The sequence below is a fragment of the Drosophila teissieri genome, chromosome 2L (genome assembly GCF_016746235.2).
Source record: "Drosophila teissieri strain GT53w chromosome 2L, Prin_Dtei_1.1, whole genome shotgun sequence".
NCBI lineage: Eukaryota > Metazoa > Arthropoda > Insecta > Diptera > Drosophilidae > Drosophila > Drosophila teissieri.
In genome coordinates, this window is record NC_053029.1 from 18,921,365 (window position 1) to 18,938,956 (window position 17,592).

Consider the following 17,592-nt stretch of genomic DNA (forward strand, 5'->3'; position numbering starts at 1 on the left):
AAAGCAGTTCAATTTTGTCCTGTGCACTCCACCATTTCCGAACAGCTGAATGGCAGGGAGCAAAACGGAAGTGAAATTCATTTAAAAGTTGAAGGGGCGTGGAAATTTAGTTGGTAATCTTCCCAAGGTTTCCTCTTCATATGCGCGCCTGTGGCATCGAGTTTGCCAGCGGAGCCCGCAATGTGCACCTGGAAAATTAATTTGTTTTGTTGCTTTGCACCTCGAAACGATTGAGGCTTCATTTCCCGCCGCCAGCTCATTTTCCACACATGGCCACAGAAACGCCATTGTCGTTTATTCTCAGCCACGCCTCCGCTCATTTAATGGCAATTTGGATGTGGATATGGAGGCGAGTGTGGGGGATGTGGGGGATGGGGGGATGTGTGCTGTGCGGCTGGGTGCTCTTGATGGGAAAAGGTGTCCAAATTGAGGCGCCCCGTTGTCACAGCAGCAACAACTTGTGCGCTGCTATGTGCGTAATTAAAATTAACTGCTCCTGTTACTCGTACTTTCGGCGCAAATTGGTTTTGCTTGTTTGCCAGTATTAAAATGAATACAACAGACCCGCTGGGCGCCCGACATAAAACTCGCATTTAACTTAAACTCGATTTTGAGTTGGCAACCTTACCTTAAAGGCCAGGCGACATGTAGCACCGATTGTTTGGGGTTAATTAAGGAACATGCAATTGGCCGCACGCGGATGTGCAGCTGCGTATCCAAAGGATGCAAATGCATATACTTCCGATTTGTGCTGCAAGTTGAGCCATTTTCATTAGCACCTCTGCAGTTGCGCTGCAGTAGGGCACCGGCCACAGCCAGCGACTCCGGACATCCGAGTGAGCTCAAACATATCACAACTGCAATATTTTCCGTCCGTGCTCTGGGGCCAAAGCGATGAACTATGCATGTCACGTAGCTCAGAAGCGGTGTCCCCGCACTTTGAACCCAAAAACAGTGTGCACCCACCCAGCTCGTATCTACACTGCGCGAAAGTGTGGTTGGTCGCCTTAACTTTGCTTCATGGTATAATACACAAAATAAACTGTGTCCCCTTTATATATGTATATATGTTTATATGTGTATATGTTTATTCGTACGTACCTCGTCTATTTTCTATGTTATCCTATATTCTCCAGCTCGCATTTATAAACTTGTATTTGCTTCCGAGATGGTCAGTACTTGCACTGTAGGTCAGTTTTAAAAATCCGGCTTGGCCCGCACTCTTGGCCTGCCCCCCAGTCGTGTCCTGGTCTGGATGTTAAATGCATGCCAAAGTCCCGAGGCTAACTACACTTGAACTCCCACCCGTCACTCCTTTCATTCCTGTCACTCCCTTTATCCCCATCCGCAGTGCAAGCCGCCGTCGAAACTGAGTTTTCAGCCCCTCGTTGGTTGGAGACAAAGTGCGGTGCTGGCCATAAAGTCATCTCTGCCATTTATTTGTGCGATTCGCTGGGTTTAAAGTTGGCCGCATAGTTGACAAATTTCCAGCAGCACCCTGGAATGCCATTTTGGAATATATGATATGATAAGTTAAGATTTTTGGTTTGTGCTCCGAGCACAGTCTCTCATCTGAATATTCCGATTAGTTGCCTAGTCCCATGTGGCTTAGTGTGTGAGTGTGGAGAGGCAGCCAATCATTTGATGTTTGATTGGCAATCAATTTTAAATTGCTCAGCATAAAAAGTAAGTCCTCTGCCGTGCAAGTAGCTTTAAGATAACAATACCACAATAATGCAAATCCCTGAGTAAGCCAACTTTCCGCAAAAACTAATCGAGAGTCGCGTAATTAGCTGCTAGTTGTGGTTTTGGTCATGACGAGGGTGATAATTGAAACTTTACACCTGCCGCCGACAGTTTCGCCGAGGTGCATTTCTGAAAATCTTTAAAGTGCCACTGGAGCGACGGAGGAGCAACCAAGCCCGCACTTGAGCTTTCCCCGGCAATTAGTCCCCAAGCAGCATTTTGCTGAGCACCGAGCACTAATTAATCCGGCAGCCACAGACACCTGGTGAGGGAGTGGATTCCGGGGGATTCCCCCGGCGGTGCATGAGGATATCCCCAGGCATTCCATTCCATTCGATTCAATTCCAACGCATAACGCATACGCCGCGTGGCTGCTCGGCTACAAAGTGATTTATTTGCTGCCGGGAAATTAACATTTAGATTAAAGAGCGTGGAATTAACATTTACCATAAATATTTATTCGATTCGCAGTGGGAATGGAAAGAAGTATAAAATAATTTCATCTTTTGGCTGCAATCTAACTTGGTTACTTCTCTGCGAAAGTGTTTTGCATTTTTCCCAACGTAATCCAAATCGGACGCGAAAACGGAAACCAACAGTTGAAAAAGAGGACAGTGGCCAGTGCTGACATTTTGTCCACAACCGGAGATCAGTCCGTTTGTCCGTTTTTCAGACATTCCCCAAAACGCCAATAATTCAATACCACAGATCGGGTTGTATACGCTTTTAAAAAACAGTAGCAATACAATAAATTCCTGTCTTGACTGGGCTTGCAACAATGAATTAGGACTTTCTGAAACTATCTGATATATTATACAAATTATTAAAACTGGGATGACATGAAACTTTATGATAGAATATACAAATTACCAAGACTAGACATATTTTGCCTATTTTCTTAAGTCCTGCGCTATAAGTTGCCAGCTTGCAGCACTGAACTGAATAGTACGTTCACTTTGGCTGTAACCATTTCCTTCGACTTTCTTGGCCAAGACGCAACGCAGCTGCTTCTTGTAATGGTGATAGCCATCTCGTTTCCGTTTTATTCTGTCTTCTGTTATCATAGATAACAAAAAAGGAGAACCGAAGCAGAAATCGATATGGGCAATCAACTGCAACTGAGTTTCAAACGCAATGACAGTTTCCTCTGAGGAGCGAAAATCTACTTCAGGATTTTCCTGCTACAAGATTTGACTTCCCCAATGTTGTGTGAAACTATTTCGTAATAGATAGTATCGGCTTTATTAAAGTTGTAATTACGTATTTTTTTGTTGCAGAACATAATCCAATTGATTATCAATTTCTTCATCGTGCGCATTGGTCGGCTCACATAGACTTCAATTATGTCTAAACTCCCATAAAAAGCCAACAATTTGGTATGCAAATTAACGAAGCGAAAGCTTTAAACCAGCATAATTCGCAAACACCCTTGAAGAGACTTTGTTTCGGTTCAAACATTTGCATGTATAAATATTTTATCAGATGTACACATGGCCACAATTTATTATACTATGCAGAAGAATCCCTCTTCAGAATCCGTATCTCATCGGCCGTAAATGCAACTTCCGCTTTGATGCTTCCAGCTCAGTGGTTTTTAATAATAAAACGAATTGGAGCGACAACACACAAATTGATAACCCGCTGTGTGCACTTCATAAAGTGTAAAAGTGTAAAGGTGCCGAAGGGAAAAGCAGAAAGGGAAACTTTCTACACCTTCTCCCAAGTCTGGTGTAATATAAACAATTCGAATAGCAGCAGGCACAACAGGAGCGGCAAACAATGCCAATAAAAGCGTTACAACTCGGCCAAGACAAAGTCAAGTTGAAGGCAACAAAAGCAGCTTCAAGTACGCAATGACAATTGACACGGGATGGCGGGAAAGCCCAGCCCCCCCGGAAAATGCCACCCCCCCCCCCCCCCCCGCAACGGCAGAACACAACGGCACACCTTAACCGGAAAACTCGAAGGCCCCACTTCGCCCCCGGCTGTTCCCGCCTGTCCCGCCTCGCACAATTTATTTTATTGTTGTTTGGCAAACAACTTTCATAAGTTTCCAGCTGTTCACAAACGGCACTCAATTTTGGTCGCCATGGCAATCGTCGCAGCTTTCGCCCCTGCTTTTTCCACCCCCGGGTTTTCCCCGTGAAAAGTTATAAAGAGCGAGTTTTACATTATTAGTTGCCCGTTGGTGTGACTGCGTTGGCCGAGTCGCAAACTGCCGGGAAAACTGCTGGACAGTCGGACAGTCTGACAATCGGACTCCTGCCGGAGAGTTGGCCAGACTCATTTCCATAAGCAGTTGCAGCTGGTGCGGCATTTAAATTTGCAATTCGTTGCGTGGTCGGTCTGCTGACGTCGGAAAAATGAAAAGGAAACACCATGAAATCAATGCAAATTTGAATGCCAAAAACGCAATATTATGGCCACAAAAAGTGCAGATCATTACTGTGAAGTAGTGTGAGTGTTAAATGACCTTTTGCGTAAAACCATGTCTCTATCATTAAATATATTTCTTTAAATGCGAAACATATACATAGAGCTTAAACACAGATCATACCATATGAACACGTTTTTTAAACATAACAATTAAAACTTTTTTAACTATACCTATGTACGTATGTATGTATATTTAACAATCTTTATACCCGTAAATCGTACAGATTCGTTGAATGTAACATGTAGAAGGAAGCGTATATATATATTCTTGATAAGGATCACTAGCCGATTCGATCTGGCCATGTCCGTCTGTCCATCGCCAATTTAAAGTGCATTCAACACGGTCAAGAAATTAAAAAATCAATTATTCGAATCGACCCACCTCCAAATATTTGCTTCCACCCAAACCGTGGTGCCCGAAAATCCATCAAAATACGCAAATAATTGCTGGCCAAAACATTTCTATTTGGCATTTACATGCGGCGGGCGAATCGATTCGATGCCAAAAAGTCTATCAACTGCAGGAAGTGAAGGCGAATCGAGGGGGCTTCAAATATTTGCAGTGGCAGCGGGTGCAGTGCAGTCGGGTTTTTCCTGGATTTTCCTAGCCCGTTCAAATGTCCAAAATCGTGTACACAGCATCTGCCCCGGTTTGCGGTTGAAAGGGTGCAACCAACAATAAATAAAGTCTAGCCGGAGTGCACTTCAGCAGAAACAATTATGGCTGCCAGCGGGATATAAATCTATATCTACATATCTATATGTATATATATGAATATATAAGTGGGTATGCCCCTGTGTTTTTTGGGTGAGAATAGGTCACTGCCCACTGAAGGACAAAAAGTTGGTTTCCAGCATAGTCTGGCATTCAAAAAAGTATTAAGAAATCTGTCGAACGGAAACGGAAGTGGCCGCATAAACAAAGCCAGTCAATAATTGTTCTAAACTGAAAAGTTAAAAAAAAACGAAAAGAAGCTGAGTGTGTACTAAGGCCATATACGAGTATGCGTTGGTATAGCTTGAGTTGCGGGAATTCCTGCGAAAAACCAATTCTGGCTCAAAGCCAATTAGATTCTGAGTCTGGCCAAAAAGGTTTCTCCACCAGCTGTCAGCCGACGTTTCGACGACGGGATGACAAGTTTAATATGGCTTGAAGGCAGCCCACCACAATCAGTTTTCTTGCCTTGAAATGCTCGCAGAGCTGCCTTAATTTAATGCCCGATTGCGGAAAAGAGCACGGAGGAGAGCACCCACTCAGACACACTGGTCCACATCCAGCTCCACATCCAGATGCAATTACCCCATTCCCGCTCCCAGGCCAAGATCCTGAACCAGATCCACTGGATGTGTCTGCGCCTGGGTCGTAAATTGCCAGCGTGATATTGAATTACGTGTGACTTTCTACTTCCGCCATCCGCTATCCGGTCCCGTAATCCGTTTCCGGTTCGCTGGCTGGGTTTACATTTACCGTTAATCTCCTGCTAAGCGTCTCCAATAAATTATTGCCAGCGAAAAGTCCAGTCCAGCCAGAAGTCCGCCGATCCGAGTGGCTGCAACTGTGTGGGAAAATTTGCAATTAAAATGCAAGCGCTGATAGCCGAGCGAGTCAGGCGAACCAAGCCTTTCACCCGGCATTTTCCCCCATTTTCCAATACCCCGCAAGTGAAAATGAAAAGCACACATTGGTCTGCTTCGCACTCCAAGTCTGCATAAACCAAATCGATTGAAACCACTCGGAAATAGTTGGTTCACATAAATCTATCAGCGAATTGTAATGAATCATTCACTACATTTGTAGATTTTCAATCTCCAGAGATTATTTTACATAATATCCTATGATATGTGTATTTATTTATGGTTTATGTTTTCACAGTCCACAATGTGGCCATAAGCTTGTTATTGGCCATGAGTTACACTTGCAGTTTGGAACGAGTCCCGAATTTACCGATTCACGAATAAATTTTTACTTTAATTGGTAGTCAAAAGTCGAATCTGAGTCACTCCCCCTGACTTGTATCCGTTTTTGTGTGCTCGTGCTTTTTGCGGCCACCATTCTGACCTAATTCGGAGCATCAGCCAGAATCCAGCATTTCGTTTCGTTTGGTCAGCATTCAGCACTCAGAGCTCCGAGTCCAGTATCCACCATCCAGTATCCAGAGCTCATGGAGCCACTGCATAGTCGGTTAACGCTTTCAACGTTAAAATGTGTGCAGTTACCACACCACCGGTGCCACTGAAGCCACTGAAGCCACTGAAGCCACTGAAGCCACTGAAGCCACTGATGCCACTGATGCCACTGAAGCCTGTGGCACCACCAGCACCACAAGCACCTGTTCAGCATCATAACATGTCGAGCCACGCAAGTTCTGTTTGCCTTTTTCAATTCCCTCACCAGCTAATGCAGATTTTAGGAGCTCTTTCGGCTACTTCTGCTCCAGTTTCTCTTTCTTCCGCATTGGGTGTTAATAGGTGCTGAAAAAAGCAAGAGAATTGGTTAACCATGTACATAGCTACATTTCGATTAGACTTGGATATACTAACAATATTCTTACAATTTGTTTTGCCTAACGATTAGAGGCTTAAATGTTACTTTTTCAATTGTTTCGCTACTGGCAGTTAGATGACCTTACAATCAAAACATGAAATGAGCATATATCTGCGATGTTTCAATGAAACTAATCCAAGTCAACGCTTAATGGACTCTGCTGAACGCATCTGCAGGAAACTATATGTATAGCTTCGCTGCTTCCTTTATCAGCCGAAGCACTCGGGAAATGAGGAAATGGCTTAAAGCAGTTACCGTTTTCTCTTGGCCGCTTCAAAGGCGGCGAATGCACTTAATTGAGTGGTCGTTAGTCCCGGAGGAGGCGGCGTGGCGGAGCAGAGGCACCCAGATCAAAGGAGCTCAGACCCGCCAGAAAGCTGCGTCAATCGGACACCTCCATTAGCCCAATCAACCTCGGAATGCGCGATGCGGAATGGTGGATGGGGATGTGGATGTGGAAGTGGAAGTGGCAGCTGCAGCGGAAGCGGACACTCAATTAAATCTTACTGCACATTCGCAACAATTGGCCAGCTACTTTGCAGCCGGCTTACTGCGTGTAATAGCCATCTGGTCATCCGCCCGGAATCTGTGTCATCGGATCGGATTGGCTCGGATCGGCGATGCGCAGTGCCATCCACTCGGGGACTCTCATTAAAAGTGGCGTGGCTTTTAAGTACCTTAAATTGCCACTCGCGGCACACACATTCGCCGATGGTGCACTGGAAAAAACCGGGATAAGACTATCAGGAATGTGTTGAAGTATATGGATTACAAAGGAATTTAGAGTGGAGTGATAGTGATTAAATCGAATTAATACATACTATTTAATTTTTTAAAATCTAAAATTATAAAACCAACTTACAATGGTCATAGATACAAATATACAAAGTAAGTAGATGAAAGATGACAAAAACAAACGACATTGAACAAAAAGGACTGCCAGCAATTTGTATCTGTGCATCTGTTGCTGATTTACGCCTGTGAGATGCGACATCAGAACATTTTTCCTGCGCCTTTATCGCTTTAATTGTGGGTCGGCTGGCCGAGGATGGAGTGCAGAGGGGATAAAGGGGCGAAGGGACCATCTCCGGCTTCCTGTGTCATACTTTTGCTTCCTGTTGCAGGGCTGCGGCGCTGCAGGACCTGCCGCTTCTCCTTCTCCTTCAGCCGGCGCTCTTTCGTCAGGATTGTTTGCCACGCCAACAGCAAACAGGCCAACAATGATGCGGATGGGATGGTGAGATGATGCGATGATGGGATGATGGGATGCCGGGAGCTCCGTGCCGGATTCTGGGGCTGCTGCTGGTGCCACGATGATGCATCCACGGCTGTTTGGGCTGACAGCGATCCAGGTCACTGCACTGAAGGCATCAATTACGCCGGAGCCGGCATTAAAGTAATTTCAATTTCGCAGCCGGCTCAAACGGATGCATACCTGGTTCTGTTTTCCTTCGGTGCGAAATTCAATTAGGCTCAGTGACGAAGGCCGCAACCGCAGTGGTAATAATTACAAAAACGAAGGCTAACAGGTGTGGCTGGCTGCGCAAATAATCACCGCTTTTCTGCGGGCTGCAATAATTCATTAATTAAGGTTTTTTCACTAAATCACTCGTTTTGCATGCCAGTTTGGATATTAACAATTATTATTATTGCACAAAATCACCATCGTAGTTCAACCCCCACCTTCCGAATAGCTCAATCGTAAATAAACAAAGCAGAATAATGGCTTCTTCCAACTCAATCTAACTTTGCTGTGCAAAGGCAAACAGGCATTAAATTATCATTATCCTACTGGCAAGGCATAATTCAATATCCCATGCCATCAGTGCAATATCAAATGGTTGGTGGAAAATCAAAGCTGTTAACTATTAAACACGATCTCATGGCCATTAGGCCAAAACCGGGCAAAGTCAGAGCCACAGACAGATGCACACATCCACATGCACGTTCGCACATTAAATGAGAGCCATACTCGCATTGTAAATCAAATTACGCATACGACTCATGGGCCGCAGCACGAAAATTGCAGCGATGCATTCAGGCACTGCCCAAAAATAGTGCAGGAAAAATGGTATCATGTATTATGGTAGTTTACTACTTTTACAGTTTTTCAAGTTATCCTTAGTCATGTCATGCAAGCCATGACATTGAACATACTGAACACATTGTCTAACTAGTAGGTGGATATATCATATAAATTTCCAGATGTAAGGACGAATCGAACGGTCTTAAAGATATGATTCTTTCTGTGCAGATGCATTTGGGGAAATGGGCCTGATGCTGCATTAGCTTGAGCTGCAGTTTAATACACATAGCGCAAATAATTCACACAATAAGCTGCCGCCGGAGCTGCTGCTCTGTTCCAGGGCCATTATTCATGGGCTGGCCAGGAGTGTTGCTGGCTGCTCCCCCGAAACATACATATGTCCCAGCACCGCCGGATCAACCGAGAACACGGCAAAGTTGCAGTTGCATTTCGGGGCAGTGGCTGTGCAGGTGGCTGTGGCAGAGGCCGTGGCAGTGGCAGTGGAAGTATGGTAACCGACAGTCGGCCCCCGCAGACCAACACGTTTATGGCTTTTGCCAATGCAATGGCCGGAGTGCGCTCTTCGCTTTTCACTTTTATTGTGGCCACAGTCGATGGCTGGCAAAGTGTTTGCACTGGGTAAGGCCGACAATATATCTGTCTGGCTGTCGGTGAGCACAATCAAAGGAGGAGATTCGCCCAGAAACCAGAAGTATCCTGGAGGAGGAGCCAGAGCTGAAGCTGAAGCTGAAGCAGAAGCAGATGCACTTGCCTTTGCAAAGCTTGCCAGCTGCTTTTCCGTTTTTATGACAGCTTCCGGTGGAGTGGCAGGATACATGTGTTCGCATTCATGTACAGGCTTCCCTGTGTTTTGGCACCTGGAAATGCCTCAAAGAAAATTATTCCACCCCAGTCCCAGAAATGGTCTAAGCTGCCGCACGCTTCTGTCCTGAAGGCTTACTTTGTGAGCTGCCGGATAGTGCTGCACGGAAAAAAAGAAGCATCCTTTTCGATCAGATGTAATCCGATTGATTTCTGCCCAAAGGCACCTTATTAAATGGAAATAAAGGTATGGTTAAACTATTTTATTCTGATTGGTACATTTATACCATATCCAATTTCCCATTAAGGGCTAAAGGTTATATATTATATTTTTATAGCAGGTTCATATGTAATTAACAGATTTGACTTTTAAATGTAATGTAAATAATTTGAATCTTTAAAAACATATACCACGCTCTCCTGCCCACTTAAAGTTTAAAAAAATGCGGATCACGCAGATGCATTTTCCTTTTTCAGTTGCAGCTGAATGCAGCATATGCATGCATTTACCAAACGCATCGCTCAAACGATTGGAGCTGGACAAAAATTTGTTTCCTCTGTCAAAACAGGATATGTCCGTTGCCCAGGACAACCCAAACAAATCTGACAACGAGATTTGAATGCGGGCAGAATTTTACGATTTTATTGCCCATTGAATGGGGCTTAAAAGGGGAAAGATTAGGGGGCGGGATCGAGTGGCATTAATGTGCGGCACTTAAATGGTTTGAAACCGCAAAACAAAACACCAAGGAGCAACAACATCAAAGTTGGGCATTTACATGTTGCCAAACACAAACAACAAGGATGTTTCGGCAGTATAGGACTTGAAGAATACCTCTTAACAAAACATTTACATGGTAGAAAGAACATACTTCTTAATGCTACCATTGTGTGTTAACTTGACAGGGGGTGAAGTACACCAACTAAGATTTAAACCACATCTTTTTCATAATTTTTTGGTCCGGTTACAGTCCAAGATAGCTGCAAATACCATTGCCCAAACTTCTGGGCAACACCGGACGCACAATTCGCATTGTTTGGCTTTTGGTAGTGGGAGCTTAGCCAAGGATTTGTCCTATTTTATAGGTCTATGTGAATGGAAGAGTTTCCTCGTGCCTGTGTGTCTGCGAAATTTTCTGATTTATGGTATTAAACGCACACAAAAACTCTTGAATTGGATTTTATTCGAATTTAATGGGTTTTTAGTGTATTTTAATGGGATCCCTTTGTGGTAGTTTGCAGATTTTCAGATTTTAATTTGGTTACTTTCCGTGCGTATGTGCATTCGTTCAAAAATGTGTGGCTATTTGTGGTCAATTCGGGCTAATTCAATTGTTATGCAGCTAGTTCTATCAGAAAAATGGAAATGGTTTGAAGAAATTAAACACTCGTTACGCATTACTCAGTTGGGAATTTCCAAAAGCCAACCTAAGTAAAATGTAACATTACCCTTAAAATTGGATAGGAAATACTAGATACGGTACTTTACCCCTACGTGTCTATCTTTTTTAAAGGGATATTTCAGCAAGCAGTGCGTTACATCGCGCATACGCCGTGTTGCACGCGGATAAAATAGTAGAATGTATGAAGGAGGCAAAGAGGTCTACCGAACCATATGCACTACCAATTTATGGCTTCAATAAACATAAAGTTTATAAACTCCCGAGGCGATGTCGTTGCTCATCATCTGCAGCGGATTGTCGAGGAAGCGGCAGCAGCAACGACGGGCGAATAAATAATGGAAAAGAAAAGTGATGTCATAAAAATTTTATCTCTTAACTGGAATTGAGCAGCATGAGCCAGCTCGTAGCAGCAACAAAAGGTAGCAGCAGCAGGAGCAGCAGCAGGAGCATCCTGCCTTGGTCACTCGGGGAAGCGGGAAATAATAAGGACAATGCTGTGGAGGAAAGCAAGCGGAAAATGTGAGAGCAGCATTTCCCAAGCAGCCGTATAATGGCGAGCAGAAAAGCCGAACAAAGCTGACAAGGCTGCACCAGTTGAGTGGAGAGTGAGGGCTTTATAGTTGCAACTAAGGTGTATACTATATGCGATACCAAATGCTCGACATGTGGACATCAGATATTTCAGGTGACATAAACTTGTTTGCTCCTCTATGGGATTACACCTTTGAGCTTCTGAGCGGAGATACTTGTTGGCAACTATTTAAATGCTGCAGATAATAAGGAAGTTTAAACCAATAATCCCATTCACACGGCTCAACTGAAGGGGCATTTCCAGTTGGTCAGGTTCTGACGCAGTGCAATTTTAATAAAGCTGCAACTTAAATTAATTTAGGTTTTATTTACTGACCTCCAATATTTGCCAATCAGTTGGGCTATAATTCAATTCCAATTCGCATTTGCAAAAAGGCTCAATTACGAGTTTCGCTTAACAAAGACTTGTTGACACTTTGATAGCAGTTTAAATGCCAGAAATGCAAACCGTAGGATTCGTGCACGCTACAATTCAGGTAATCAAAGCTGGATAGCAAGGGAAGGTGACAAACTATAAAAGAAATTCACCAACAGTCACGTAGTTTTTAAATTCTTAATTACCCTGTGCCTTTGCCATTCAATACAACATTTTGTCCCAAAGAAATTCGTATAAAAGAGTAGTGGTGTTTTTTCGTGCTCACTTTAATATAACGATTAAATCGACCAAGCAAATAAAATCAATTATGTATATGTACACATCACTAAGAGCGGTAAATACAATAATCTATTCAAACTTAGCATAATAATATTAGAAGGATTACACATTTTGTAGCTGCAAGCAACAACCCTGTAATTGATTACCCATAAATTGTGAAATATAATTATTTATTTAAGGACTGCAAAGATATTACCCGGACAAACAAAGTAAATTTCCGGCACTCCGGCCATTTTGAACTTTTACTTTTCGGGCAAGAGCGTTTTGCCTTTCGGGAGTGCAGTTCAGCTAACTCATTTCACAATTTGCCGGCATGAAACGGTTTTAATGTGAAAACTTTTGCGGCAACATTGTGGCAACACGAAAAGGTACGAGCTCAACAAATGCGGCCTGCCAGACAGATGGTGCTGGATCCTTGGCTCCCAGGATCCCTGCATCCCGGTGCTTGCTCCTTGGTCCATGATTAAGTTGTGCAGAAGTTGAGCAGAGTTCAATTTCGGGCCAGCAATGTCCGTGGGCTGCGAGTGAAAAGCGAGTCAGTGGGCCAAATGCAATCAAAAGTACAATAACATTTTCCGGAGCAACCGGTAACCAAGTCTATAAAGACTTTATATATGTATGTACATATATGTACGTACGTATATGGGCTCAGTCGACTGGCGTGTTTACGGAGAACAAACAAAATATTGAATATGATTTGCTCACACATGTGCCCGCTGCTCACTCAATCAATAAAGTAGAGGGGAACAAAGACGGGGGGCCCCTAGACGAGATGTAAATAGAACGCCTTTCTAGTCCAATTTCCCCCGATGGAAATGGAAATCGAAAGCGCTCTATGCAAATCTCCCTCGTGTCGCCTTTTCTACGCATTTTCACATTGCCACACAATGGATTTACATAAAAATGCACTTGATCTGCTTGCCTTTGGATGCTGTGGATAGATGCACATGTACACATATACGGATATACGGATATATCTCCATTCAGCTGCCAGCGCGATTTATTTACACTTGGTGATGAGTCCGCTCGCCCCCTTCATCCGCTCGCCGTGTTTGAGCTTGTCTTACAGCAGTGGGAAAGCTAATCGGCTTTGCCTGGGAAAACATTTACATATGCCCAATGTAGTCCCCTAAATTTGCATTAATTCGGGTCTATGTCACTGCTACCTTGTGCACCACATCATTAGGATTTTCATCATCGGACACGACGGCTAGGTGAAAGGATTCTATAATATGTTATAAATCAAATGAAGCAGTCCATTGCCCAACTTTTAGCATAGTAAATATGTTTCACAATGGGAAACTCATTTAAAAGTTTTCAAATGTTCTGCATTCTCCGCTTTATTACGCTCGCGACGCAAAAATTCCCAACGGCTTCTAGCATATCGTTCTCTGTATATACAGCGGATTCCAGTTGCCCCCAAGTTGGGGTTTGCTTTTCTTTAAGCCCAGATACGTGTGGAAATCTCCTGAAAACCTCCTATCAGTTAATTATTATTAAGTTAATATTATTATTATTTATCATTTTATATTCAGCTATGAAGTGACACCACTTAATGGGCCAAGTGAACTTTATATTTCTCCTGGATGAAAGTCCTTATACATGAAGTTAAAGTCGCAAATCGGTAATTCACTTGGCAATGTCACCGAGGCTTATGAAGTGCTCCCCTCGCTTATCACCCGACCCCTGGTGAACTAATTAATTTCTGGCCCCACCTCCCCAGGTGGGCAGTGGAAGCAGGTCAGTGGTGGAATTACACGCTCCGGATTACACCCTAAGCCGGAGCTTTGAGCTCCCAAGTTGGCCAGTGGTGCAGTCTTGTGCGGCTCCATGCGCTCTAATCCCCTTGCATGTCATTATGGCTGAGCTGTTGCCTAATTGCCGGACCGCTGGGTAACTGGATAACTGGGTAGCTGGGAAACTGGGCAACTAGGCAATTGGAGGCAGCGGGTTTAATTTGCGAGGACTTCAGCATGCGGACATCAATAATAAATGGCTGTCGGCAAAAGTTGTAAACCTTTTTCGGCACTTATCTGTCACACGTCACACGGCGCCAACATCATTTGTCAATTGTCACTGGTTTCTGGTTAAACTCGAAATGGAACCGGAACTCAGTCCTTATCGTCTCCGAATCCCCTTTCCCCGGACTAAAGCTCCTCCCAGTTAATTTGCAAAAGCCCACAGAGAGCCAGAAACAGAGAAATTCGGTGTTTGCCAACGTTTCCTGTCCCTCGTCACGCTCAATTGTTAAAAATGACAACTAATTAATGTCTGTCCGCCCACCCACTGACCACCGTTTCTCCATCCGAGTGCCTGCTCCTTGAGCCGGAAATCGAAACTCTCTATCTGTGCTGCCAAGTTGCAGAATCCTTCGGCCAACTCGATTGAGCTTAATTTGAGGTCAACTGGCTCGGAATTTGAGAGTGATTTGTCGGTTTAAAGGTTAATGGGCTGAGGTCTCTGGGCTGAGGCTGGGAAAAATTTTCAGAGGGCTGAAGATAAAACTTGGACTAAAATCAATGAAATTACTTTTTACTTTTTACAGGCGAAAGTCAAGTAATGGTCACTTCTCAATGCCAGTGAGATACATAGTTATTTATACTCGTACAAATAATTCAGTTTTCTATGGGCAATATCACTTAGCTCAACATTTGTTAAATAGTCGCATCTTATAGTAAATCATAAATTGTATCCTTGCCAATTATTTCCCCTTGTCCATGTTTTGCCTTTCCCTTAAACCAAGCTGTTGAAGGCGATAGAGTCCCCAATCCTCTGCTCAACCTGGAATCCATTCAAAACAGCGTCACAAATGAGTTCATTAGCGCGCTCCACTCGGAATCTCCTTTGAGGAGCCGCTCAATCCGTCGCCCGGTCGGTCGTACTTATTAGTTAACCATGCCCGCACCCTACTAAGCAATCCACATCCACTTAGTGGAGACAAGTACCAGAACTGGGCGGCAGATGGGTGGCGGGAACTCCTGCACTGCACAAATACCGTCATTAACTTTGTCTCAAGCCGGTCGCCCGGCAGCGATTTCATTGTTTTTGGCTTTGCCTTAAGCTCCCCAGATCCGAGCCTCCAATGGACAGCTCCCAGCTCACCCCTGCTCCTCTCAGTTCCTCATCCTTCTGCTCCGGTGCCTAATGATTCGCACTGTGGCTCAGCTTAATGACAGCAAACGGGCACCAACTTTTCAAACTGCATTGGGTGCATTTTCCGTTCCGTTCGTCCTTCTTCTGCCAGTCGAGCAGGACATGTGTTCGAGCACTTGGACTCGCCCCATTCCTGCTAAGTTGGCCACTTCCCATTCCCATTCCAATTGCCATTTCTGTTTGTGCCGCCTAATGCTGCAATTTGTAGACCGCTGGGTTTATTACGGCCTGCGGCTGCTGGCGAGGAATGAGCGACACTTTGGCCCCAGGGGTTCTCGCAGCGGGAAGGTCCTACGGTCGGCAGGGTTAAGAACCCCACTTGCATATAAGTTTTTACAGTTGGGCTCAAACATTTAGTTATAAGACCAGCTTTGCTTATACAAATGGCTTCTACAATCTTACTACTCTGCATTCGGAATATCTGCGTTATATCACTCTTAGTTAGTGAAATAATGTAGAAAATGTATAAATGGAGTCCTGTTTTGGTGCTAAGTTTTAACGCAGCATCTACACATTTTATACTTTTATGACAACATTTCAATTGAAGTTAAATGGGAAAACGTTGATATTTAAATCCGATCTTTATATCTTTAACTTGATATCTATATACATTATATCTATATATTATATATAATGTTGTAGTTTACCTTGTAGCGTATCCACTATGTAAGTCTGCTAAAGCTTCCGAACGGATTATTATTCATCTATTTAGCACACCTAAAATTTCTATGTGAAGATTTATATTTAAAATCTTTAATAATTTCCATATAATTCACCCTCGAGAGAACTGAATACCTAAATGCTGGACATAATTCTTTTCTAGCTTTCTTTGCGAAATGTTTGAAATATTTGCATATACTGCTAACTCTGATGTATTAGCACGTTGTAGGAGCATAAAGGAAATTACGGAAAGTTCACACGCCAAGGGTGCTATCCGTGTGACCACATCCGTCCAAATTTCCACATGCCATATTAGAGGCGGGCGCAAAGAGGACTTGCTTTGGGCCTGGCCAGAAACTTTCGGCAGCTGGCAAGTTGGCGACATTTTCGACTGCCAAAAACTTTGCGAACTTTTGCGCCATGGCTGCGAGTCCGCAAAGTGCTCGTTCCGCTTTGAGTGGAGTTCATTACGAATGCCGCGTGTTGACTTATGCATAATTACTGTTTCCTCGGACCCGGACGGCGGCGGATACCCTCCATCGAGGGTATCCCCCGATGCCATGGCTTGGCAGCTCCCAGGACCCCACTTGGCGCAAGTTTTCGGACCCGCTGCACTCCATGATGGCGGCACTGCGCTCCAGTTGGGTCATATGCTCATTTGTGTGCATGACGCACTGACCTGTTTCTAATGCAACAAAAACGGTAAGCGCCTGCCAGCCACTCGCAGTGCAGTCAACTGTGTCCTCTTGGCTCAGAGAGCACAGCCTCCCACTTGAGCGCCCGGACTAGGAGCGCCCCAAATCCCATACACCCGCATACCCAGCACCACCCATGTTCTTTGGTGCCTTGCAGCCGTAGCATACTTTTTTGCGCTGTCTGCTGGAGAGTTTATTTTACGCACGCCTTGACCAGACGGAGGCGGATGCAGCCTTCCACTTTGCACTCCGCAGGCAAGTGGAAAAGTCAAGCGGATAAACAAGAGATTAAAATGTCATAAACAATGCTTTTTGCCACTCCGGCAGAGCAACTTAATGAAAGCCGGGAAAATGGGTTTCCTCCGCTGCAGTTGCAAAGTTTCAACTTCAAGTTTTGATCTGAAAGCGGAGAATCTTTCGAAAACCCCGTCGATGCAGCCCAATAAATTTCCATTAAACTTTTGATTTGTTTCCATGACTTTTTTCGCCCTGAAAGACCAGAGAATTCAATTGAAATTGTTTCCAATACGAGCTACACAAAAAGTTGTTAACAACTATTTGGATACCAGCCACTGAATGGGTCTTTTGCCTATGTGACTATGTGAGCAATTTCTAATCAAAACCAAGCCGATCTAGTCAGACAGACATTTACACTCAATCTATACCACTACTTTATCTTTAGCTCAGATGGGCTGACAAACTTGTGACTTATAACATCGAAATCTTCAAAGGATTGATTAAACAGATTTCTCGAAATATTATTTATTTTCGTTATAGTTATTTCCATTATTTCGAACATTTAAAAATATGTATCTGTAAGGGCATAGGACCATCGAATTCTCGCAAGTAAAAATATTTCA